Source organism: Neopsephotus bourkii, unplaced genomic scaffold (assembly GCF_033783945.1).
Source record: "Neopsephotus bourkii isolate Nb327-2 ecotype Australia unplaced genomic scaffold, CSIRO-AGI_Nbou_v1 NB_1498, whole genome shotgun sequence".
Lineage (NCBI taxonomy): Eukaryota > Metazoa > Chordata > Aves > Psittaciformes > Psittacidae > Neopsephotus > Neopsephotus bourkii.
The window spans coordinates 42,840-70,593 of NW_026901974.1; the positions used below are offsets into that span (position 1 = coordinate 42,840).

General features: G+C 39.5%; 1 long non-coding RNA gene across 1 annotated transcript; it reads right to left on the bottom strand.

The window, feature by feature from the left end:
- Window positions 1-435: 435 nt before the first annotated feature.
- Window positions 436-17,265, bottom strand: LOC133220960 (uncharacterized). Its single transcript, XR_009727836.1, has 3 exons — window positions 16,090-17,265; window positions 5,508-5,580; window positions 436-819 (listed from the first exon to the last, which is right to left on the bottom strand). It is a non-coding gene; the product is annotated as an uncharacterized LOC133220960 (long non-coding RNA).
- Between the last annotated feature and the right edge of the window lie 10,489 nt (window positions 17,266-27,754).

The following is a 27,754-nucleotide window of genomic DNA, read 5'->3' on the forward strand; positions in this document are numbered from 1 at the left end:
TGGGAGCAACACAGAAATATGAAGGTATAAACTTAGAACTGTTAGACATGCAGAATCAATAGCTTTTGCTTTTTGATAACAGTATACAGATTTTGAACACTATAAGAACAAATAATACAGCTGGAGAATGGCTTTGTTTGAAAAACAATGTCACTAAGAGACTCACTAATAGACAAAGGAAACCAATGTTTCCTACAGTACTAGAAAAGTAGTTAAAACAATCATTTGCTGTTTCTCTGACGATTCAGTGGTAATGCTGAAGAAACATAAGAGGTCGTGTCGCACTTGGATACCTGACATTCTGGAAGGTAGTTCACACACACAGGAAAAAAACACTTTCCTGTCAGCCTAGGGAAATACTTCCCTAACTAGTGCAGGTGCAAGCAGGCTACGGATGGCATCACTCTAGTAAGAGTTTGAGGGGCAGATAAGAAAACATGTTTTTCATGTCACTATACGTTTTGGGAGTTTGTCTCATTAGCAAGAAACAGGCTTAAGACTCATAATGATTCTTTTTCAAAAATCTTTCTGACTGATCCGAATATCAGGGGGTATATCTTAACCCTCTTAGGCACTACAATACCTTTCTAGAGATTAGGAAATGAGCCCTTGCAGTTTCTCTAGCATGGATAGTCTGCTCTGCATTTCTTAATCCCTGTCTTTTTTTTTCTTTTTTTTTTTCCCTGTGCTTGTTATAATAAAGAGTTTAGTGCTCCATGATGTGAAGAATGACTCCTTTGTCTCTTTCCATCTGTTTTGTTCTTGAGCTGAGCTGTTCAAATGTGCTTTCATATGTTGACGAGCTCAAGGGTTTAAGGCCTTAAATAAGGAAAAAAAAAAAAAGAAAAAGGAATGGACTGATGAACTTGATTACACCAAAAAATCAAGAAAGACAATTTAATTTAAAGGTTCCGTCATTACAGAGTCATTGGAAATACTGCTGATCATAATGAATTTGTTTAGTATTCATGGGATGCTACATACATTTCCATAGATTATACTCTTGTGAGATATAGCCTCACTTACCATTGGCTATTCCTACTGAATGAATTATAGTAAACAGTTTTATCAAATGGTGAATTCCATCTATTGCCAAGTGTTCAGGGTACAATCGTTATGCTTGACTAGCCAGATATTTAGCTTCTCTCTGCAACAGAAGTGGCTGACCTCCTGCATAAACATGTGCAATTTACCTCAGGATTACAGTTAATCAGGAGGCTTCTGCACACTGATTCTTTTCTTTCCATGACGTTTCTCTTAAGCATTTTGTCTGCATTAAAAATTATGGGGGAACCTTGCATAAATGTTTTAGGGATATTTTGTAAGCATCATGAAGGTATACGCTTACTAAGGTTCTCTCTTTCTCATTCTCACTCAATGCTACCAGGGCTCTGCAGTACACTGGTGAGCCATTGCACAAACATTCGTTGAAAAGCTCAAAATAGAATCTTATGGGAAGTCACAATGATAATTCTAACTCCATCTGCCTAATATAATGTGCTTTTCCCTTCCTTCCTTTTCCTTCCTTCCTTCCTTCCTTCCTTCCTTCCTTCTTTTCCCCCTCCCCCCCCCCAAAAAAAAGGTATATACAAGATTTAGTAGTAGAAGTACACTCCTTCAAGAGTCAAAAATCACATAATTTTTCTCCCTTTATATGTTTTTCCTTATCTAGAAGCTGTAAGCTCTCACAAATTCTGCAGGACCATTTCAGTGAGAGATGGAAGTGGAGAAGAAGACTAATAGCAGAAAATGGAGAGAGTAGCTATAAATGATCTAGCTGCTGACAGGCCTGGTTTTGCAGTCCTGGGGCTATAGAATATTTACTTGCAAGAGCAACCCACTACTTTTTTTGCACTATACTCCTACTTACAGACAGCAAATGTTGAATATATACCTTGAAGTCTTTATTCTCTGAGTGTTGTCATTCAAGAAGTATTTTAAAAGAACTCTTTTTCTGAGATTTAATGCCTTATTTGGGCTATAACAGTGACAATACTGTGTGTCAAGACCATACTTGTCTGCATACTTATAATACACAAAGCATCTGTGCCTATGCTCTGCTAAGAGCACTGCACAAGAGCTGCAGAGTGCAGGGATCCTGTTGCTGTCCTAATGCCAGCAACAATGCTACTTTTACTAAAGCGTAAGTTAAAAGAAGACCACTATTCCAGCTGCAAGTGGTAGCATTGTCAGCCTGCCTGAAACTTATTTCTTCAGTATTCCAACAAGTTAGCAAGATTTCAATGGCTGTGGGGAGAAGACTGGGGCAGATAAACCCCACCTTTTACGAAAGAATAGCAAGGGAAGCCCAGCTGCTGCAATAGAGCTGTTGCAGAAACATGGGATATTAAAACCCTGAAGCCTCATTAATGTCAGTCCTGTAGTTCCTTTCCTTATGTTTCGAGACCCATCTACCACAGCCTAATTTCTTCATGGTATATGTAAATGAGAAACACTAGCAGCTGTCCCTGATGCACTGCAGGCACAGCAACTACTCTGGCTTTGTTCGGCTGTTCCACTGAGTTTCTCTTCCCCTTTTCTATATATTGTTGCAGAGTGCTATCATATACAAAAAGCATTTTATTAAGCTTGCTCAGTCAGTCAGCAAATATGGCATGACTTAGGACAGATGTTCTAGAACAGCTGGAAAAAACTTGCATAGCAATGGTAACAACCTATGTCTCTCTCTTTCAAGGAGTTAGCAATGTGACAGGGAGTATGTATTACCCACTTGGCCTTAGTTTGCACAAAGTGACCTGTTTCACACGTTGCTGCTCAAGATCCCACTGTGAAAGTCAAATTCTATGGTTAAATACGTGGCTATGCAATGAAATGTTGGAAGGGCTGCTTGAGGTTAGTAATCACCAGCATACACAGCCTTTGGCACATAACTGCCTTATTGCAGTTATGATTGGTCTCAGCTAGAGGAGAGTTTCACGACTATGATGTAGGCAAGATGATACTTGATGGAGCATTTGACATTCTGCTGACTAGAGGGCATGCCTTTTTTGTTTGAACTGGCATTGCCTTAGCCATGCAGAGCACTTTAATTTTTCCCAGCCATATTTAATTTCATAAGAAGTAAGAAACAATAATACGTATGTATATATACGTATATATATGTATTAATTTTGTGTGTGTCTTTGTGGCTGGGAGGGACATTACAGATAACCAATAAAAATCTGGATATTAAGAAAGCCCTTGGCTTTTTTTTATTACTGAACCACTGTGTGACTTCAGTTGCCTGTGCCAGGATTCTCACATCTAGAGAACAGAATACTTGAGGTAATTAATTCAGATCCCCAAACAGACATGCTGAAGATATATGTACAAACAGGATGCGGGTAAATGACCTACATAGAACAGAGACATATATCAAAACAGTTTGTCAGAAGCAGAAATCCTTATATCTTCAAGACAAAACTTAGGAAAGTGAAATAACACATAATCTACACAAGAAAAAAAATCTCAACCCTGCAACAAAATCAGTCACAGAGAAAAATTGTATTAGTCTTACAGAATTTGCATGAAAAAAACAGGGTATGCATGGATGTATACCCTTTTCTAGGCCCTAAATATTGTCTCACATCCCAGGAATAATTCATATTTGGATGTGAACTTTAATATCAAACTCTTAAATACTACTCCTCCGATGTTCTTGCATAGACCCAGTCACACCCATATCCCAAGGTCACTTTATTGGTGCCATCTTTCTGCATATTCTATGAATTAAGTACTAAAGGAGTATGTGACTCACTTTCAGATGATTTTTTTTCTGATTAAAGAGTAGATTAGCTTCACTTTTCATTACATTTTGTTTACACATAGAGTTATGAAGTAAGGAGTGAGTTTTGTTTGCAGTCAGCATTTACAGCTGACTTTTAATTAACTTCGCTTCATAATTTTTTATATAGCACTTTTGCTGAATAATATTTCTATTCCACAATAGCTGAAAGTGCAACTAATACCGCATAGAGGGGGAAAAAATGGCCCTAAATTACTGAACTGTTGTATTTGCAGAAGCTCTCTGCCAAGAGACTTTTCAAAGCAGTCAAACAATAAATTCATTAGAATGCCAAAATAGGGCAACAGGGCCCAGACTTTGATTCCATTGAAATCAGTAGCTGATGTACTGAATAGTCCTAGTATTTGGTCCTTAAAACTATTCAAACATCTTTGGTTCAAGCAAAATAACAGACTATTACTGCAAATCTAACCTTCATTAATTTTTCTATGCACTGAGATCTTTGTATGAATTGGGGAATAGGTTTTTGTTTGAACTGAATACTACTTGTATTTGATTTTTAAAATTATTCTCAATGTTTTATTCTCTCCAGATTTCTATTACTTTCAGTGAACAAAAGTGCAGCTAGTAAACTCCCATATATATATATATATATATATATATATATACATTTCTGTGGAGACCAGGTAGCCAAATGGGTAAAAGTCCTACTTCTATTTCAAAGGTTGCAGGTTCAATCTGACTGAGCTCTGTTTTAATTAAACTTTCTGTTTGCTTCTCCAAAAGCTATGACATATAAGTCAACCATGGTTAAAAAAGGTGGCCATTTACACTTATGGTTAGATGGAGTCCACTCCTTTGTGCAAAACACAGAAGAGAAAAAAAGATCAGGAACAGTTAGCACAGACATGTCTTAGATATCTAAGTACAAAACCACACCGTAGTTCAACAAAAACTGGGCAACTTTCCAGTTCCTAAGCTGTGTATTTGTTAGAAAAGAAGAGTCCTGACATAGGATCTGTATTTCTGATTCCTTATACTGGTTTAAAGCATCTATGGGCCAGGGATGCTGAAAGCAGCATGATATGCAAACACATAATTAATTCACATCTATCTGCAAGCCCTGTGATACTGAAGATTGAGATTGCTGAGAACACCATCAGTAGCAGGCACAATAATTGGGAGTTTCTAGTGCACATCTTTTAGAGAAGTTTTAAATAACTTGTGTTTTATGGGATGTTATAAAAATGACTACATTTGGTTTGAGGTGGATACCTGAAGCTCTGTGCATCTTACAGTCTTTGGGAAAGGGCGAGGTCTGTGACAGACAACAGCAGACAGACTGCTCTTTGGTTCAGTGGTTAACTTGTTCCAGTAGGGGTAATATGAGTAACAGGAGTGCCAAACACAATTAGACATTTGGATATGTTCTACTTCTATGTATCTTTGCAGAGACACCTGAAATTCAGGTCAACTTTTCAGGTTATTTGATCACCCTTACCTGAATGAATGGTGTATAGAACAGAAGGTAGTGCAGCTTAGTGTGTTTCCTGCCTGTGTGTGATTTTAAGAGTATGGGTGGACAGGGGCAAATAATTACTTGTGGAAATAAACAAAAAAACTTATTGGCTTTCACAGATTTATTTCTACAGGCCAAGACAATAGACTTCATTTCAGAAGTAAAGATACAGAGAAAGAAATTTTCTGCAGAATAGAATGCTCTATATCAACGAAGACCAGAAATAACAAGGAACACACATACCTCATTGCAGAGTATTCATCAACAGACAGATGTTTTCTGTATTCTGAGACATTCTTTCAGTGGAGAAAGCAGCCTGTCAACAATGATAAAGATGCAACGGATTTGCAACTGCACAGGAAAGTGACGTGTCTCTATGAAGACTGGAGGTGAAGCAAACGAATATTACTCACTTTATTGAGAGAATGAGGACTAATATAGAGTACAATTAACCTATGTTAACATTCAGACAGTCTGTCTAGTATGCGTACAATTTAGCTAATTAAAAGAAAACAATGTGACCCAGAACTTATCACGTGCAAAAAGATTGAAACAATCAGTCAATCAGTTTGACCATCTAATGAGCTGTCTTTAAAATGGTGGTTGGTTAAATGGTGGAATCAAATACACAAAGTTAAAAATCAGAAACTTAAGCTGTAAAGTGTTCTAAAGCCCACAGAATGCAACTGCAGTTTCAAGGAGACTTGACTAGGGTTTACATGGCTAATTCTCTATGTTTCTGAAGGTCAAGGCCATTTTATTTATTTTTTGAAGGGATTTTATGAGTCTTAAAATTAATTTAACCACTACCTGTGAGTATGTTGGATAATGATTGCTTTTATTGTAGTCTACATGCTATGTGAGGCTCTATGCTTTTAAACCATTTCATTATTTTTTAAGTTTTGGAAGTAGTGGTGTTTTAAAATATATCTTGTTTGAGAAGCACCCAAGTTTTACAACTTATATTTACCTTATCAGCTTGGATGCAGCACTTTATTTTATGATGTATGTACCTTGCAACCACATGAAAGATTTTTTTTATGTGTTAGATGCTTAATGAAAGTTCTTTCACATGTTGTAAAGTCAGCCCAGAGCTAAAATATTGTAATCATTAAACATTTTGGGATAGTTTAGAAGGAATTAGTCATAATCTGGCTTCTTTCTTTATTATTACCCTAATGAAAATTTTCAGAGGGAAGCTCAGACGTGTTCTCACTGACCTGGATAGCTAAGTTACTCGTTAGGATATGAAGCATTTTAATAATATGGAATAATATGAATTTACTATTTGTAGTCCAGAGTCACATGCACTGAAATACACTGCAGTGAGCTATAGCTATGTATAGTGAAGGTCTATCCATTTTTCAGGTTAGAGGAATGGGGTATTGCCAACAAACCATAGATGGTTCTACGTGGAAGTCTGTTTTCTTCTAACCACATATAACAGAGTAATTTGTATATCATATGAATCTTGAAATTTTTATTAGCTACTAATCTCCATGTTCTGGATCACAAAATTTTACTCTTACATGAAGTTTGATTTTGGCTGTTTGTCTGGTTGTTCTGATGCCTAGTGAAGTCAGGACAGGAACATTCCACATGCTTGAATTTTTGTTTGTTTCTTGAGCAATTTTGGCTCTTAGAGATTACATCCTGAAATCCTACCTATTCTTTACTTTTTCCAGAATTAAATTAGGAACAGAGGTATTTTAAATTCTTTTGAACATTGGAGACCTCAGCTGCTTCAGAGAACTTCTATGGCCAAACCCATCCCAGGCAGCCATGAAGAGAAAGGCATTTCAAATTGCATCAGTAACTTCCCCCCCAAGATGCTGTGTTCTGCTGTTTTGTTTTTGTTACTGTCCTCTTCATTTGTTGTTTTATAAGATCTTTTCTCATTAAAAACGAGAATGCTTACCAATTTCCTGAGTCAGACTGTCATACTAATAATAATTGAGTATGTGTCCATGCACGGGGTAACAGGACAAACAGTTAAATTTACTTGAAACCGTATATCAGCACCTGCATTTTCTAAGAGCTTACTGACTCACACAGTGACTGAATCTAAACCTAGCTTTGAACATATTCCTCTAAGATATCAGTTTGTTCATGGTTTAGAAACATTAAGGTTCCCCCTGCGCAGCTAAACAATAACCAGTTGTGAATGAGGTGTTCATATACATGTGTGAAAGAAAGAAAAAAGAAAAAGTTTGCCTGATGTTCAGCTCTGATCCAGACTGTCGGAATTTCACAAAGGTTACACAGTGCTTGCCAGGTTACTGGGTTAGAAAGCAACTCATCTAGTGTCTGCTGCTAGAGAGGCTGCAGCAGCTGCGGAATGATTCATGCTGGGGACCTGGGGGCGGATGGGCTCACATCCTGCTGTTCCCAGACCCTCCCTCCCAGACCACCCCAAGGACATTTCTCCTCCCACTTTCTTGCCACAAGCTTGACTGAAGCTGGGTGCCTCACTAATAATCTGGAGAGGGCAGAAACATGCTGGCATGGTTTGAGACTGGACACATCCTTAAACTTTGAGATGAAATCATGTTCACGCTTGTGCTTCAGAACCAAATGTTTGCAAGGGGTGGGAAGCACTAAGCAGTTTCCACCTCCCTCATATATCCCTGTTGTCTTTTAACTTAATAAACTGACATGGCTGATACAATGACACATAAAATGTTTTGAAGTTGCTTTGGAGAATGGACTGCAGCCCTGTAATGGACTAGGCTGGAAATGAGAAAGTTTCATTGTTAAGGACAACCAGTTGCTTTTCCTGACTCTATTGCAAGCACTTGGGAGACAAATGATGTGCTTTACATGAGCAAGGCCATGGATTATTCTCTTCATTTCCTGAATGGAAGGGAAATTTAAACCACATTTGACTTAGAAGCACAAAACTCTTGGTACATCTGGAAACAAAAATGAAAACCACCTCAAAGAGCTCCAAAAAAGTGTGAAGGAAATGAACTTTATCCTACAATGATCAGAAGGGATATCACAGGACATACTGAAGAATTAATGAAGCACACTTCAAGAACCAAGACTGCGTGACAGGAGGCTGGTTATAACCAGGTTTGCTCAGTAAAATATTAAAGGCCATTTCTCCCTACCCATTTACTTTGACTTACCACAGAGCACTTTAAGAAGGGTAAGAGACTAATAGGTACTGAAGAGGCTGTGACTGCAGAGTGCAATAGAGGGTAATAGCATGAAAGTTCTGCAGAGAAAATTTGGTCAGACTGTGTAAATCAAATAGGGTTGATCCGGAAACAGGCTTTTCAGTAAAGCTGATAACTTTTAAACAGCATTTCATAGATCAGCATTTGCTTTAGAAACAGAATTGTTTTAAAAAACATAAAAATGGCATATTGCACCATTTTATTTATTTTTACTTTGAAAAGGCCTTCAGTAATGTTACAGTATTGCAATGTTTATACAGATATTTTGCAGGCTGGAATGTGACCACAGCTTTTTTACCAAAACAGTTTTCTCTCCCAAGTGAACCTCATGAATCATTTCTGAATGTCGACTTTTTCTACCCACTCTCTATTAAGAATTAAAAAAAAAGTTAGGTGGAAACTCATTCTCTAACAACTTCTATGTGATTTAGTTGTTGGTCTTAAACATGTACTCTATAGTATTTTGCAAATACTGCTGCTTGTTAACTACTCAGATAGAATCAGGGCCCAGAAAAAGTACCCAGATGAGCAACAAGGCTTAGTTATGTTCCTCCAGGTGACCTTGAAGAGCACCGAGTCATTAAAACATGCAATTGAAAGCACTCAAGCACACAGCTTCATTCTTCAACTAAAGCTGAGCTTGGGCAGCTTCCTGACTGCTCAGAAGATCAAAGAACAATTCTGCCTCTCCTTCAGGCATGGTCTTTCCCGAGGCTCAGAGGAGATGATCACCGGACCTGCCAGGGGCCTGTGCGGTGCCCATGAAGGCGGAACACTCAACAGTTAATGCTAGGCTTGCTTGAATAACTTGTCCCAAAGCTGTCACTATTGTGAATATTAATCGTTCCTTCTTAGTCCCATGTTATAATGACCAGTATTTAATATTGAAATAGACAGATGATAAATCAAAGCAGTAAGTGTGGTGAAATCTCCTCAAAATGTGAAATACTTTTTTTTAAAGTAATACAAATCATCCAGAACTGCACCTGTAGGTTTCACTTTTATAGCTCAGAAACAAGAATATTTTGCAATTTCCTTTGAACACACGCTAGTTTAAGGCTGGAAAGGAAGTAGATGCTCACAGGTTTGTGGTACGACTTCTTAAACATACACTTATTTTTTTTTGAGAACCACCAAACTAGACAGTAATACATAAATCACTGAATCTCTCAGTCATTCAAACTGGAACAGACACTGAATACTCCATTCCAGGCAGCAGATCTTCAGACTTTTCTAAGTCCTGAGCTTTACTGGAATGCTGAAAGACACTTTTGCTAAGTTTTGCTATATCAAAGTTTGTTGAGTTACCTCAGGGCTTGTTAGATTATCTTTTAACTGATGATGGGTGAACTGTGGTAGGTTTAGAGATCTGAGTGACTCAAAAGAGATCTGAAATGGTTAAGGTGCTTTCTGAGCACCTTTGTTATCTGCAAGATATGTAAAGCATCATTAAAGAGGGTGAATTCAATGCGGTGGCATTGTTCACAAAAAGAGACACTTTGAAAGATCCATAAGAGTAAAGCCCGTGTTATCACACTTCAGTTATTCTGAATTAAGTTTCAGTAAATTTATAAGATTTTAGTCCTTCACTGGTAATTCAGTAGTTTAGGAGGACTATAGAAGAGACATAAAGACATAGAAGAGCATTCTAGGAATATTCTTACATAAAAATCCTAGCAATAAGAGTGATGCACTTTAAAATCAGCTAATTTATGCTTGACCTGAGCTAGAAACCAATATTCCTGAAGTTGGAGCCTCAGCTCCCCAACAGAATAATTAAACAGATGTTTCTAGCTAGAACATTTGCATTTTATAGTAACATTTTAAGAGTTCACTGTGTCTAGGATTGGCTTTGACTGTTCCTGATTTTGCCTGAAAGAAGAAATTGCTCTGTTGTTTTTTTGTGGGGGGGTTGTTGTTTTTAGCTTGCATGTTTGCTTGTTTGTGTGGGGTTTGGGGGGGGGGTGTGTTTTGTTTTGGTGTTTTGTTGTTTTGGGGTTATTTTTGGGTGGGGAGGTTTTTTGGTTTTTAAGTAGGCAAAAGCAGAAACGTTTGAAGGCACCCAGGAGGTGTAGGATTGTAGAAGCAGTCCTCCTGTTGACACAAGGGCAAGTGATGACAAAAATCCTGTGGAACAGACAGAGTGAAGTTAATCATGGCATTCACTGAATGCATTATACCACAGCTCAGGGCCAGAGGGATGGGCTGGCTGCAGAATAGTTCCCAGGCCTCCCCTCTCACCAAATTCTCCTGCTGGCAGGTCCTGCTGCTGATCTCACAAGCACCTGAATATTGTGAGACACAGCAAAGGACAGGCAACAAGATGTGGATCTAGGAGCCAAAGCCTCCTGAGCTGCTTTGATGGTGCAGTATAGGCTTTTTCAGTATGCTGACTCTGTCTCTTCTGTGCTTCAGTTTCTATCCCTTCCACAGCAACTGGAAGGAGCTACCCAAGTGAAACTCCCAGCCTGCTATCATGGTCTCCATTATCACTTCCTGCTGTTACTGAGTCTCTACACTTCTGCTACTCTTCTGGCAGCCCTTGCTGATGACATCTTTAAAAGGGAATCGTTTAGAGAATTGCCTTTTTCATCCTCCGCTCCCACTCTCTGCTTTCAGTGCTTCCAACATTAACTAGAAGTTATTATTTTTTCCCTAAATCTGCAAGTTACTCCTACACTACTCCCATAGTCTCACAGTTTCTATGGCTGCCCGATGCCCCACAGCTCTGATCCCTAACTACACAGACCATTCCTTGTGCAGGATGCAAAGCCCACCACAAAGGGCCATGACCTTGGAAAGCAATCGTTTTTGTTTAAGTACAGCCATTCATAAGTGGGCTAAGAGTCCAATGGGTAAACATAGGTCCTGGCCCTGTAGATGCTTTTTAAGATCTTTGAGAAGCCTGTTTATCAGATCTTGAAAGAAATCTCATGGTGGCCTTACAGTAAATCAAAGGATCTTTTTCCCTGTGCTCCATTTGTGGTTTGAATCATTTACAATAAGCCTGTTTTCAGAGATAGAAACAGGTGGTTGAGTTGGTGGATAAATCACAAAGCTCTTTCATTAATACCATTTCACAGGAAATATGGTAAAAATATGGCTATAACTGACCTGCACATAAAAATATGGGATGAAACTAGAAGGTGTAGCCCAAACTGGCTTGTAATCTGCTCAGTCTGATAGTGAGAGCAGTCTTCATTTGAAAAGGCATAAACAGTGACCCAGAATACTGACTGTGACAACAGCTACACTGAGGGACCAACATGTGGGAACCATAAATCCAAACCTGGAGAGTTCTATCTGCAAAATTAAATTGTCAGGTGATGCTGGCCTCACACACCACCTCACAGAACACATTTCTTCCAGCTTCTGGAGAGCTGAGGAAAAGACAAATCTGGATTACTTCAGTGGCACTTGAAGGCCTCTGGACACTGACGCTAAGCAAATATGCTGTGTATCTTCTCTGCTATTCTTGGGGCTGTGAGTGAATGCCAAGGGAAAGGAAGGTAAGGTTGGAGTCTGCCCAGAATAAATTCCACAAAGTGATTTTTTTTTTTTTTTTTTTTTTTTTTTTTTTTCAGTGCAAGGTATTTGCAATCATTTGGTGCTATCTGCTCAGGAATGTGACAATACAAACAACTGGCTGTGTCCCGGCACTATGGGAGAGTTAGTTACCTTTAAGAAACTAATGATGAGAATGCTTCCTGTCTTCTCTGACCCAGAAAAGGCAGTACATCCAGTTCAGTGCTGGGTGTCTATATGAGATGCGAGATCAATGAGGTTACTAAGAACTTCACTCACATCTTTAGTAGCTTTAAAAATTAATCTAATTCATGAAGCCTTCATGAATCCATATTGTCGGCTATCTCTTGCTTTCCAAATCTTCCCTGCACTCCCCTGAAAGGCCTTTTCTTTCACACCATAAGCTCTGGGGAAGAAGCAATGCTTGTTTTTGTACTGGCCTTACTACTAAGTGCCCTGCTTTTAGTAAAGACATTGGTACATAAGCAATGTACCTTTTAGTAGGCTCAGGCTTCTGAGATATTTTAAGTTTGGAGCTACATGACAGAAGCTGCTAACAAGTGATCCATCAAAAAAGAATGTTGCAGGAGATGAAGAAAGTATTCGTAATGCCTGAAGACTTCTACAGGTTTAATGCTTTTTTTTTTTTTTTTTTTTAAGTAATTTATCCTCAGGATATCCTCAGGAACAAACAAAAATAACATCTCATCCATTAAGCACTACTTTCACGCATGCATACCATTACATGAAAAGGTTGCTCAGAAAAGTCAGAGGAATATTTTCTGTTCTAGATTACAATAATTTGCTGATAAAAAAATTTGAACTTAAACGTCCTAACTTGATTTGGTCTAGAGAATCATGCAAGGCAGCACAAACCCTCTAATAAGTTCCAGCACAGGCTAGCTGCATCTCAGGCCTGAGTGTGCAGGATAAAAACATGCCATCTATCTGCAGACTCCTTTCCAAAGCAAGCAGATGGTTGCCACAGACAGAACAAATGGGAACTCAGTTCATTTGACCTCCAAGAACAACGTGGTAAACCGCTTTAATGTTGACGCTGGTGGTGTTGCACATATTTGTCCTAAGCAACAAGCAGGACTCTCTTTTGACTGGACTGTTAGGGCCAGATGTCTCTGTTCAAATATCCCTTGCCAAAATCTCAGCCTACCCATCAAAACTTATGCAAAGAAGACAGACAGTGCCCACCTGGGAGAAATGCTGAATCTGCACCAGAGGGACTGCTGGGCATGGACTGGATCCTGGGAACTGCATTAACCAGCTGGCACAGTGTTACATAGAGCACAGTTTGGGATGCTACATCCCTGTCCCATGTGGCAAGTGTCACAAAGCCTCCTGTGTTTTGGGACATTTTACAACTGAAGTTACTAAAAGCTTCTGGTTAGTATTTTGTATGTTTTAAAATAAAACGTTCAGCAGAGCTGAAATTTATTAATTTTGAAAACTAAGCCATCTGGAGCATTAGCTGCTTAATTACAGCAGAAACAGTCATGAATGAACAATGTGAAACACTTTCCATTTTCCATTGCAGGATTCAGAGTGTGCTTGAGCCTTTTAATTTCTTGACTAAAAAAAAAAATAATAAAAAAAATTAACAAAAATACCCAAGCAGTCATGTTATGATATTCCTTCAGCTTTGTTTTTCTGTTTTCCTTTTTTCATAGAGTAAAAAAGTCCCCAGAAAATCAAAGAACAAACACTTCCACCCCAAAATCAAAACCTAAGCCTTAATTATGTAGTGATAAAATTCGGTCTGTCCTTACAAAGCAGCGATGACAACAATCACCATATATGGATGAGTGCAGAAGAAAAATAATCAAAGAAAGATGTTTCATTTCTCGGTTTCTTATTGCATTTAATGCAATTTTTCCCCACAGGGTTATAAATCACTTGTCTTTTTGTGTTTTCACTCATTCTAACCGTTTCTGATCCCAGGGTAAAACCCAACTTGAAACAATGTGGACTTGATGAGTTTACTCTGCTTGAAACAGGGAAGCCTTTGTCCCATATGCCCTAGGCAACTTAAAACACAATGCCCCTATCCTCCTTTGCCATGAGACCTTCAGTCAACATTCCCCATGGTTTATGACAACTGAACCAACAATTAGGCCTGAGGCATTCAAACATGACATTTGAAATAGAGGGTGCATTGACATGTATGAACCCTGTAGTGCTCTGCAGTTGTCCCCTATAATATAAAGGTACAAAGGTAAATTTAGATGTTGCTGCTACAACTAATCATTTTCCATGGCTGCTTTTTCACTATTGTTGTTCTGTGAAAGAGTGAAATCTAGAAGCTGCTCTATATAACATGAGTTTTCCTGCATTTTTGAGAGGGGAATTTCACCAAACATTTATAAATGTTTCCCTTCTCCCACTCTGATGCCACAATGGCATCTAAAGCAGTAAAGCACTCTTCCACAGTGTCCCAGGGCTTGTCCCAGCCCTGAAGCTGTTCCCTGTTGCACGTTGATAAAGAGCGAATGCTGCCTAACAGGTTTGTCCTGAAGAGAAACTGTCTGATACAGCAGATTCCCAGAGCCTGCAATGCCTGTTCCACTGAAATCCAGAAACCCCAGGTGCTGGTGTGACTAGTCCGGGGTGTTTAAAGCAGTCCCTGAGATGATCTGTATTTCCCCCACTGCGCAGTGCATGGGGGTGCCAGAAGGAGAGAAGACTGATTTCAGGTGCAACCAGCTAGTTAAAGGGGCAGCCGCAAAGCAGACTGAAACACCATTTCTGCACATAGGGATCTCTGGGTGTACCTGAAGGTCACTTAACTGACCCTGGAGGAATGGGATGGTGGTGCTGTTGCCAGCTAGGTTTTCCATGGTCATTACTGCCATTTAGCGGTGAGGTCTGCCAATAGATGAAACAGCATTCCTACTGGGAAGGCCACACCTGGATGAATGGTTTCATGTAGATTATCAACAGCATCATTTGGGTGGTTACTTTCAGAAACAAAACAGTTTTCAGAGTGCCAGAAAGACGTATTGCGAGATTCTGAGACTGGATGGATCACTAATAATCAGTATTAATACAGGATGGGAAAATAACAGCAGCCTACAGGTTTATCAACTGAAATACTGACAAGAAATGAGGATTGTCCAAATTCACAGGGGAAAGAATGGGCAAAGAAAAGAAGGAAAAGATATTTCAGTGCAAAGAGCAAATCACTGGTAGAGCTGAACTATATTCCCATTTCAGACTGCTAGGACACAGTCACTTGTATACTCCTAGGTAATAAGTGGTTGGAGATCATTCCTGCCCATCTGGCAGCAGGCCTTGACTAGTTTTGAAATGTGTATAATGTGACATGTATTACACAGCATTCTTCAAAGGCTTAACTTCGCATGCTGGCATTGAAAGTTCCATATTTTTGATAATGGCAAAAAATAGTTTGTTTATATTTGTGCATTGCTCAAATACATGACATTTCTGTATTTTTCATATTGCAATCAGCCTAAACACTCAGATACCAATTGTGTGCTGTTTTGGGCGAGTTAGTGCAAAATTTAATTTGCGTTCACCCATCTGATTCAGGGGGAGTGTAAAACATACTTGTTGCACCATTTTCACATGTTACAGTAATTTGCTCAGCACGACTTCCTGGAGCTCAACCAAGTGGCTGAAAACAGCTAGCATTCAGGACTCCTACCACAGCAGACAGTAACAGAAAAACACCCTAGAAACACTTTAAAGAAATAAAATAGAAAGAAAAACAGGCTGAACAGAAGACAAACATTTCTTAACTCTTCATTATCTTTTCTTTAACATGTCTCTGAAACAAAGCAACGTCTGACACATGGGGAGTTGTATTGCAGAAACATTTGACAGATGAAATACTTTGGAGGCCAGATAACCTGCTACAATTTGAGTTTTGTCATGGTTTGTCAGGGGATACAGAGCAAACTGGGTAACTGCTACACAAATCTTCACAGGCTTTTACTTTCACTGTGTTCCAGTTTATTCTTCCATTTGCTAAAGCTGTATCTCACTCAAATGATGTACCATTTTGATCAGTGTAAATGGAGTAACTGAGAATGCAATGCATTCCTTAAACACACCTCATATAACAAAGCATGTAGGCATATGCTTACCTTTAAGAAGGTGAATCAGAGCAGTAGATTATCCCTTGCTAAAACTTGAGAGTCTAAAGGTAAGCTCATGCTTTTATACTTGGATAGACCAAGTTGCTACTTATGCATTTTTCCCTGTTTGCTCTCATGTGAGTCTTCTGTATAAATTACCTGTGCTGCTTGCACACCAGCGCTGTGTAGGTGAAATGTGCAGCTGCCACAGTGCAGCCACTGTCAATGCCTTAGCTCTTCAGGGTACTGAAACAGGTCTAGGTCTTTTAAAATCATTGATTCTACAGGAGGTGACAAAGAGAGGCAAAACAATTCCTTTGTAATGCTCAAGAGTCTCTTCAATTTATTAGGCTGGCAAACAACTACTGCTAAGCTTTTTTGCAGCCTGTCATTTTGCTGGATGATTTCCAAGTGTGATGGAAATAGCAGCAACAGCAGTTGAGGTTTATCTGCAATAGGATTACCAGATTTCCTACAATAGTTCTTGGAGGCAGATCTCTCTATTGTGCTCCAGTGGAAGAGATCTGAGACCTGCAAGAGACGGAAGTCTCCACTGCAGCTTCTACTCAACAGCACCCAGTTTTCTCCTACTATGTTGCACAACCTGCTGCCTTTGTCTTCTCCTACCTGACCTCATGTGCCTCTTTTCCGTTATTCTTGTGCTGGCAAGGGAGCTACTTAATATTCTGGACTGCTGTGCCAAGATGCTTCACCCTGCCTCCATCTTTCCCACAAGGCAACAGCCATATTTTTACAGTTTTCTGCCTGCAACATGTGGAAAGCCATTTCTTATACCATCCTGCCTGTTCCTGCTCCCCAAGTTCTTAACTTATGAATTCAACAGATTTTTCCGTGTGTCTTCTCTTTCTCCATGGTTAGAGTTTATAAAGGAAAGATACGACAGACCAAAATTGGTACTGCATTAAAAAAAGAAAGTATGAAGAAGTGTTTGCAAAGAGAGAGCATACTCCTGTCAGTCTTTCCATGGCTTGCATGAGATGATCAGTGCAGTAATTTGGGCTTCCTTAATGCCCATTGTGGCACATACACCTCCTGTTACATGGCCCTTCCTTCTTCATCCTTGGCATGTCAAACAAGTGAGGGCAGCACTGATTATGGCTAGACTGTACTATAAGCAGTCATCCCAGCCATCAGGCAGCTGCCAGACAAAATGGATATGGTTGTTCTCCCTGCTTTTCTCTCTAAAACTGATGGTGCCAGTATTAGAGCTACAATTCTTTCCTTAGCTGTCAAAGGTATTAAATATATGGGGACTTTGTTTAATGAAGACCTCTTCTGTCTGTCAAATTCAGTGAAAGCTGACCAAAAAGGAGTGCAATTATAAGCAGAGGGATGATGAGAAGCAAAGCAGTTACACAGGTATTCCTTTCTTCAGAGGAAATAAATAAACATGCATAAACTTACTTTCCTAAACTTCTCCAAATTCATTTGACGTCCTGGGCGGTACTTTTGGTCTTGCTACCCATCACCCTCTTCTGTACTTTGAAGTCACAGTCCCTGCTGAGTACCAGAGGTGACACTATATATATATACATACATATATATATATGTATGTATGTATATAAACCCCCAACCCCCCTGTAATTTAACTCTTTCACATTTTGAAGTAAAAAGCTACATGCAATGTGTGAAGAGCTACATGCAATGTGTGAATATTAGGGAAATAACTGATGTGCAAGCCATAGAAATAAGCATTGACTCAGCTAATACCCTTTACAGTGCAATTTTATCTAATAGCCAACTTCATTTCAGCATTTTAAATCCAAAATTTAATACTGGAAGGAGGGGGAGGTCAACTGTACTTCAGTCTCCTTGCAAAACCAATTGCTACAGAATAGTGGTATAATATTTAGTAAAGTACAATGTAAAGACTGAACCCTACGATATATTTAGTTTTACTGACCTTTGCCTTACAACTGTACATTCCCACTCCCCTTAATATAGGCATTTATACAGATTTTTTTTTTTTTTTTTTTTTGGTACTACTTTTATAAACAGTCTCTGGATGATTGCCTCAAGAGGTTACTCAATTATTTATAATGCTAATGCAGAGAAGCAAAATATTCTGAGGAGGATATACCATTAATTAACATGTCTTCTTCCTTATCATTGCCTTATTCACATTTTAATCCCTTTGTTAAGGATGCTCCATTCATAAATAACTCTGGCAAGTGACTTTTACCACACTCTAAAACACAACATTTGTTGGCTGGAATGTAAAACAGACTTTTGTGTTATCTCTCCTTGAGCAAGAAACTTCATTTTAATGTGATGCCACATACCTAAGTAGTTACTTTGGAGTTTATTTTGAAATGCAGCAGTCACTGTAGACTTTATTTTTTCTTCTGCTATTATACAGGCCAGTAAAGTAAGTGCCTCTACATTATTTTTTTTTTTTTTTTGCTGTAGGGAATTGCATTATTGATATTGCTATCTCTCCCAAAGTCACAAATAATTTATTTCATTTAAATTCTTGCTCAGACTAATCAGTCCCAAACTACCAATTCAATCACTGATGCTGAGATAAACACATTGCCCTCACATGCTGAGCCAAACAATTTTCCAGATTGGACTTGATAGATGGTTCCCTAAAATGTTTATAAAGTTGAAAATGTAGCATTTTCATTTCATATATTATAAACCAACAGAATATCAGATGGACCTTCAAACTCCTTGTTTCATTTACATTGAGCTCAGTCAGGTACCCTAACAAAACCTGTGGGCTCAGTTGGAGAGTGTCTTCCTCATACTCTGTAAACACGACAAAAAGGCTCAAGCCAATAGGATGCTATGATGAACAGGCATGGAGAATTTTTCCTTTCCAGCACCTTTCTGCCTTTCCCCCTCACTCTGAATGGTAAAATCGATGTGAATGTCTGTCTGTGTGGTCAAGAAGGGCAAGTGCTCTCAGTGCTCCAGTCATTTACTGTGGGTAAGGGGCTATTTGTTCTCCCACCTTTGCTTTACAGCTGTGTTTCCCTGAAGGAGGGTTTTCATCCCCATATGGAGCCAGACAAAATGCTTTTGAGAGATGGGTGGTAAAGGCACCCTTTGAAGTCAGGTGTGACCACAGAGCTTCAATGAAAGTATTATGCAAGGGAACCCTTTTCCTTTGGTACTGATGAAAGTTTCAATATCTGGAGGAGTAACCTAGAGGAATCTCATAAAAGAAACCCTTCTGGTGTATTCTGTCAATGATGTTTTATCTTACATATGGAGTTTATTAGTATTTCTAAAAGTAGGTTCCAGATATAAACATTTTGATTAGAGGCAAGACAAATGCATTTTAAATATATGCTGAGTGATGATACAAAAGTAGAAAAAAACCCCAACAACTAGATACTCCCCCCCACAATGCTAAATGAGAAGTGCTGAATTTCATTAATTAAATATCTTAAATTTATCTAATTTTAAGAGCTTATTACAAGCTCTGAATTCTCTCAGTAAGATTTTTTAATGTCTTAAGGCCCAAAGATAATGTCTGTTGACCACTGACACATGAAGATACAACAGTACTAATAAAACATTTAAGAGCAAGAATATTGCCAGGATCATTTTAAAGCATTAGTAACAGTAAACTGCACTGATTTCTATGAATTCATTAGGATCGACTCTATCAGAAATCCTTTAGTAGTTTACTGCTACTGCTAAACCCAGGACACCTGTTAAGAGGCCATTCAAGGTTCAAGTGAACTTCAATAGTTCTATACCTAATATAAAAAAAAATTAAAATTAAAAGCAAGAATAATATCTGCTTATATAAATGAAGGAAGCTGATCTAGTTTTACATATATTCCAAATGGGAAAATTAACTCATTTTCATATGGGAACAATGAAATTTGACTACAAATTATTACTTATTTAAAAAAATTGCAGCTAGTTTTGAATTCTCTAAGCAAAAAAATTATTTGAAACCATAAAATGTACTTTAAGTGGTTCAAAATTAGGCCAGACTAATTGAAATTCAATTAATGGAAGAATATTTGATCCTTATATTAAAATCTTGGGGTCTAGTTTCTCCTTTTATATTTGTGAAGCTCTCAGCAGCATTACTTGGATGTAACTGATGAAACATATGCCCTTTCTAGCTTATGTCTGGGCCAACTGAGGCATGGACCCTAGTTGTGGTGCAACTGAAACCCTTTATTGAGCTTGCAGGCTTTTATAGACCCCTATTTGTTAGTAACTGCTAGTACTGGTTAGTTTCTTTTCGGTATTTTTTACAACATCATAACACTTTTCCCAGACAATGACATTACTGATCATGCACCTTTGCTTGAGCAACTTATTTGTATCCAGATGTATAAGCACATTTTTCTGTTACCACTTTCTGCTACATTATTACTTTCAATTTTCCTTGAACACACATTCTTTGTCCCCTCAGTCCACATTGGAGACTTTCATTAGCTCCTGGGAAAGTCCCAGGTGCAACATCTCATCTTTGTCTTCAGTAACTTCTTTCTTTCATGTCTACAGTTCTCGGAGATTATCATGGTGTTCTATGTTTGACTCCTCTTGACTTGTCTTGTTCACTTCTCTCATGGTCTGCAGCTGATGAGGGTCAGGATGTTCGTGCCCTCTTTCAGATCTGCTGAACATTCAGGTCTGTGCAACATTCCCCACAGATGTCTTAATGACAATGGTGCTTACTAGAGTGCACAGAGCTGAACTGAATTCCAAGTTTGAGATCAGAAACAAATTATTCTCCTGGGTGTATGAACCAGAGTTTTCCTTCCCTCTCCCTTTCCCTCTGCCTCAACAATTCCCGTTCCCCTTCCATTTCCTTTTCACTTTGCCATTCCCCCTCCCCTCCCCCAATTCTTCTTAGTTTTATTTATCAGATTTCCATAAGTGTGTTGGTTTGACAGACACAGACAATTTTGCGCATATATGAGACTAATGTGGACACCCTTACACTTCGGTATTTCCTGTTTTACTTCAAGTAGTCATTGTATGTGCATATCAAAGGAATTGCACTTTGAAGCACTCCTCCAAAAAGCAAATCTCAGCCTCAGAAAAATGGAACAGTTTGAAAAAAGTCTTTGAAATAATAGATTCAGAAAGCTGAAATGCTTGTGGCATCATGACTTGGTGAGGTAAATGGCAGAATTGGTACTATGACCCTTGAAAAATGTATTACACTTCATCTCCTGCAATCATTGCTGCTCTTTCACCCCTACTTCCTTCCCAGGGGAAGTGGTGTGTTAACATCTCCTTCTGTATGGGAGGTGCTGCACTCTGGAATACAACTACAGAATCATCGGGGAGCTGCATTCTGCATATGTTCCTGTGAAAGACCAGGAAGGTAACCTGTGAACTGTGGACAGGATGACAAAAAGCCTTAATGAATGTTACTGTTGAAGATTATGGCTAGCAAATCCTATTCTAATGCAAGTTTAGTATTCTGACTGTGAAATACAGCCTGCTCCTCTGCCTTGAGCTCAATAAATCTATGCCCTCTCCAAATATCATGCTGCACTGGTTTTGTGTAGCAAAGTTTTAGTAGAGGGAGGAGGAGGGGAGGGCTACAGGTGTGACTACTGTAAGAAGCTATCATGTTAACGTGCTGTAATGCTATCCATGTCTCATAGAGCCAGTGCCAACTGGTTCCAAGACAGATCTGCAGCTGGCCAAGGCCAAGCCCATCAGCGACAGCGGTAACATGTCTGGTAGAATGTATTTAAGAATGGGGGTGGGAGGAAACTGCTGGAGCAGAAAAACAGCAGCTGGAGGAGTGAGGACCTGTGAGAGCAGCAGCCCTGCAGATACCAAGGTCAGTGCAGAAGGAAGGCAGGAGGTGCTCCAGGCACTGGAGTAGAGATTCCTGTGTAGCCCATGGTGCAGACCATACTGAGGCAGCTGTGCCCCTGCAGCCCATGGAGGTCCACAGTGGAGCAGATTCCCTCTGCAGCCCATGGAGGACTCCACACCAGAGCAGGGGGATGCCCAAAAGAGGCTGTGACCCCAGGGGCAGCCCATGCTGGAGCAGGCTCCTGGCAGGAGCTGTGGTCCCATGGAGAGAAGAGCCCGCACTGGAACAGGTTTGCTGCAGGACTTATGACCTCACAGGGATCCATGCTGGAGCTGCTTGCTCCTGAAGGGCTGCACCCTGCAAAAGGGAACCCACACTGAGCAGAGGAAGTGTGAGGAGTCCTCCTCTGAGAAGGAAGGAGTGGCAGAAACAATGTGTGATGAATTGACCACTACACCCATTCCACGGGCCTTGAAGGGGAAGAAGGCAGAGAAATTTGAGAGTAAAGTTGAGCTCAGGAAGAAGAGAGGAGTGGGGGAAAGGTGTTTTAAGATTTAGGTTTTATTTTTAGTATCCTAGGCTCATTTCATTGGTAATAAATTTAAGTTCCCGGAATTGTGTCTGTTTTGCCTGTGATGGTAATTGGTAAGTGATCTCTCCCTGTCCTTATCTAGACCCATGAGTCTTTTGTTGTATTTCCTCTCCCCAGTCCAGCGGTGGAGGGGAGTGATTGGGCAGCTTTGGTGGGCATCTGGTGCCCAGTCAAGATCAACCCACCAGACATGCTATTTCCACTTTGTATGAAACACACCTGACTCTTCAGTGCCATCAAATATATTTTTCACTATTATTTAAAAGCTTTACTTGATCATTCATTCTGGCCAAAATTTGCAGCGTGACATTTACATCAAAGTTTTAATTAGCTTTATTTTATTTTTGGGACTTATTAAATGAATGTTTTTATGCATCACAGTGCTATGGGGCTACTGCAGCTTCTCCCCAGCATGTGATTAAATATGCATCACTAAAGCTGTAAATTACTTTTTCCACCTACCCTAACAAAATTGCAGCTTGACATTTTTTGCTGCTGATAATCAGAAAGCCAACCTGGTTAAATCCTGATGTCAGAAGGAAGAGCTGATGCAAGCAGGGCACTCTGGTTTACCTCCCCTTACTGCTGTTTCAAAATCTCATTTTGTTGAAGTTGCTTATAAATAAACAATTAATATGTACTTTCATTTCAAAATTATTACTGACATTTAAGAATGAATCTTAATAAGCTGGAAGGACTATTTGCTCCTTCTCCATTCTGGACATAATTTTCCCCTCTGTTTTAGTGAATGAAATACAAAGTATTTGAATGAATCCCAAAGACTCACAAAATTTCGAGTTCATGGTCTATTTGCAGTGGCCATAGGTGCATATACATCCTGTCCAGATATATTCACCAAAAGACAAGTACAAAGGTTTGAAATTTCTCTGTGAAGTCAAGGTTTCTGTACTAGTTTCCAGTGCATGGTCCTTCCAGGACACCACATGTCATCTCACTTGGATAAGCTCATTTGGGATCCCTGGTTTGACTCCGCACTCTGTGTGAAGCCAGACCTTCTTGAGATCTGAGAGATCTGAAGCTACTTTTCCTTGCTGACCACCATAAGGGTTCAACAGGACAAAAAGACAATGACTCTACCTTTACATAGTTTTTGACAATATAATCCTATACAGTTTACTCTTGTAACATTCTATCCTTGGTTCACAGGCTGGACTGCAATCTCTGAATTCATAGTCATCAACCTTGCCAGTCAAGCCTTGTGCTCAATGCAGAATCATTATTTTCCTTATAGATGTTTCTATAATTCTCCTCACTACATTATCCGAGAGCTTTGTAAGTGCTGCCTTTATTCTTATAATCTCCATCAAATGAAGTGTTGTTATTTTTCTTATCTCATCATGGAGAGATAGGTCCATTGATGGTGAAATTAAAGTGTTCAGAAGAGTGCATTAATTGTAGGTGTCCATTTTAAGTGAGGGAGGAGCTGACTTTCTCAAAAGGATTAACTTGGAGCATGTTACAAGGTGCACAACACAGATTTCATTGATTTTCCTAGCAGCTGAAAGTCTTCAACATTTCCTTGTTCCTGGTGCAAAACTATCTGTGAATGCTCACCATCTCTGCAAGTTTTCTTTCACTTGACGGCAGGGGGGGCACTAGGGCATCTCTGGCTAAATTTCTCTAGAGAGTCTTTGGAGAAGGTGCCATTTAGCTATTTCAAGGCAAATCTGGATGGTCTAATTCTTTCTTTCTCTCTTTGTTCCTCCCTCTATTGAAACAGCATATCCACTAGGAGATAAATGAGAAGTCTGTCCCTGCTGGTCATATTCACTTAGGAAATGTCAACGTAAATTTCAGTGCAGAATTTATACAGGTGCCCTTGAAAACCTTATAAAATATTTCCACAGGAAGAAGCAAAACCAGCAGCAAAACTCCATAATTAAAAGACATTTCCACTATTCAGCTCTACAGAAACATACCTGAATAAGAAAGCACCCATTAAAGCCTACATCTGAGGTTTGATCCCTCTGCAGTGTAATAGATATTGTTATATTATCTTTGAGTTGACAACAGGTTTCTGAAACTAATACACTTCTGCTGGAGCATAAACATAATTCAGAACCACTTCTTAGTGTTTCCCATGCTTCAGGGTTTAACCCTGGCTGACAAATAAACCCTACAGTGCCTCTCGCTCACTTCGTTGCCAGCAGGATGGGGGAGAAAATTAGAAGGGTAAAAGTGAGAAAACTCATGGGTTGTTGTAAAGACAGTGTAATGGGTAGAGCAAAAGCCACATGCGTAAGCAGAGCAGAACAAGGAATTCATTCACCACCTCCCATGACCAGGCAGATAGGTGTTCAGCCATCTCCAGGAAGTAGGGGTCTGTCATGCGTAATGGTGACTTGGGAAGACAAACGCCATCACTCCCCTTTCCTTCTTCTTCCCCACCTTTCTATGTTGCTCATGATACCATATGGTGTGGGATACCCCTTTGGTCAGTTGGGGTCAGCTGTCCTGGCTGTGTCCCCCGCAAATCCTTGTACACCCCCAGCCTGCTTGCTGGTGGGGTGAGGAGAAGAACAGGCCCTGGCTCTGTGTAAGCACTGCTCAGCAATAAGGAAAACACGCCTGTACCATCAACACTGTTTCCATCACAAATCCAAAACATAGCCTAGACTAGCCATTATGAAGAAAATTAATTCTACCCAATCAAAACCAGCAGACCATGCTGGCATCTTAAATTGTAATCACTGAGTCAGCTTCTATACAGCAAAATAAGAGCTACACAGAAAAAAAATTATTGCCTGTGCTTGCTAAGTGCTGCTCCCTGCCTTGTCCACCAAGATGGAGGGGCTTTGTTTAAACTGTCAAATACTCAAATGCCCCACTCTTATCCCAATGGAAGAATATGTGGGAGCATTTCTTAAAAAAAGTCCATCTACACAAACAAACCCAGAACCTCCCATAACTTTCACGGCATCGTGAATGTGCTGAGATACTCTTAAAAACCAGTTCTAATGTCCTAAGGTTGCACACTGGATTAGCATTTGGATTTGCTTTTGCTCATAGTGGTATTTGTTTAGTGGCTATAGCAATACATTTAACAATAACAAGACAGCCCTAAGAAGTTCTCACGATGAATTGCAAAAGATGAATGGGAAATCCAAGAAAGATGGACACTAAACCCAAAGTACTAACTCCCAGAAAGAAAAAAAATATTTGCATAAATTTGTGGTTCTAAAGAAAGGCTGTGGAACCTGAATTTGCATAATCTAAATGATGAGAAAAGTTGAGGAAACTAAAGAGTGCTTAGACTTGTTGGTGCCAGGTCTAGCTGTTAACTTGCACAAATCACTTTGTGAGAAAAAACCCTATGTGCCCTGATCCTGGAGCCAGAGAAAGTACTAAGACAGATTTCCCAGGAGAAAAGGACAAAAGGCTGTCGTCTACTGGGAAACAACAGAAAAAGAAGGAAAAAGAAAAAAAAAAAAAAGAAAAGACGAAAAACAAAGAAGGTCTGTGTAACAGTATCTAGCAGAGTGACTGGACACTCTATACTGTTCTGTACTGAGGAATGGGAATACAGACTTTGGTAGTCTTGATCCTTACTGCGTGTTTAGGGATCAATAGGTGAAGATGAGTCTGTTATAGTCAGCACTCTTATAACTTTATTACAACTGAAATGTCCAGGAACTGCTGAATCCCGAAGCTGACAGCAAAACTTGGGCAGAGTTGTTGTTGCGCATCTTCCAGAAGCAGAAAGGCAGACAAGATGTGGACTTTGATACCATAGCAATGTGGGCTTAGATACCCTGACACTCCACCAGTGGCCTTCTGTTCACTGCCTCCTACTGCATGCCAAAATCTATCTTGCATTTTCCCCAGTACTGCCATTTAATGTAAAATACAACAAAGTAGGAAGAATAAGGCAGACTGTCTGCTCTAAATTCCAGGGAGGAAGGAAGGAAGGAAACAAAGGAAGGAAAGGAAAGTAAAGAAGGAAAAGAAGGAAGGGTCTCTTTTAAGAGATACAGGTGATTCCCTGCTTTGGTTACTTTTTTAATTCTCATTTTTTTTAAGAGTCCTGTTTTTTCTAATTTCAATTGAAGAAAATATGAATATATTGCCCGAGATATAAGTTTTTAGTATAGTTGCAGTTTCAGAAATTTACAGGCCTGTTTCTCACCCAAAGATGTTCAGGCAAGTTGGATTAGGCTTTGAAATGAAACATAAAGCTCTGCTAAAGGTCTACTAACGTCTTGTGCCAAGCCATTACCCCTAGCAATATTATCAGTATTGTACTAACATGCTGGAGTTGTTCAGTCTGACATTACATCAGCTAATCGCCCTGCCTTCACCTAATAGTCACTAAACCCCTCTCCAAGACCTGTATAGATCCCCAGTAAGATATACATTTGCCTAGGGGTCTTCCAGCTAGAAGGAACATGTGAAAGAGTATACCCTTTCCAGTTTACTCTTTGTGTGAAGAATGTAACTGTCCAAATGACCTCATAAACAGTATGTGTTTTTAAGGTCTAGTTTGTACTGAAACATATGAACAGAGAGCAGAATTCAGCAAATGACATGCCAAGTTGCCTTTTAAGATTTAGAGCCTGCCCAAGGAATGCTGAAACTGTATTTAAACAGAATCTCCATTTCTGTCAGTATTTCATGTGTGGGGTCAGGGTATGAAGTACATACTGAGGCTTTTTGCTAAGGCTGGTAACTGGAAGGACTCTACTTAAAAGAAGTCTTCTGCTTAATGGTAGTATACTGTTTGTTTTCTTTGGTTTGCAGTAAGTTGTGCCACATACTAAGTAGTGACAGGAGAGGACTCTACGTTTGCAAAAAAGACCCTAACAATTTACAGAGGCAGTGGCATGGCAGCTACCACTCAAAGGTGCATGCCACCTTCCTTCCTGGTCCTATTCACACTCTGAGCACTTGTCACCTGTTTTTCACTGTTCTCATCAATGTCTACATTTCTCCTTTAATGGCTCTTATGGCTACTTATTTTATGGTGTTTGAAAACTTGCTTGTTCCCAGCTCAGTATGAGACCCTGGAAGAAGTCATGCTCCAGGTGTCACCGAAGTTGTGAGAATAAAACTCCTTAACACCAAAGTAGCATTAAGGAGCAGGCATTTCTTTATTGCAGTGCTGGGTGCTAGGTGGAATTTCCACAAACCAAGCACACCCAATGCCAATTTCATCATTACAGTTATACACAAAAATTACAAGGTGGTACACTCCCAGCTGCAACAGTTGGTTAGTGATTTATATACAATTATAATCTGTGCAATGTAATTCTCTTCTGTTACTATGCTTGTGTAAGGGAAGGGTCTTCACC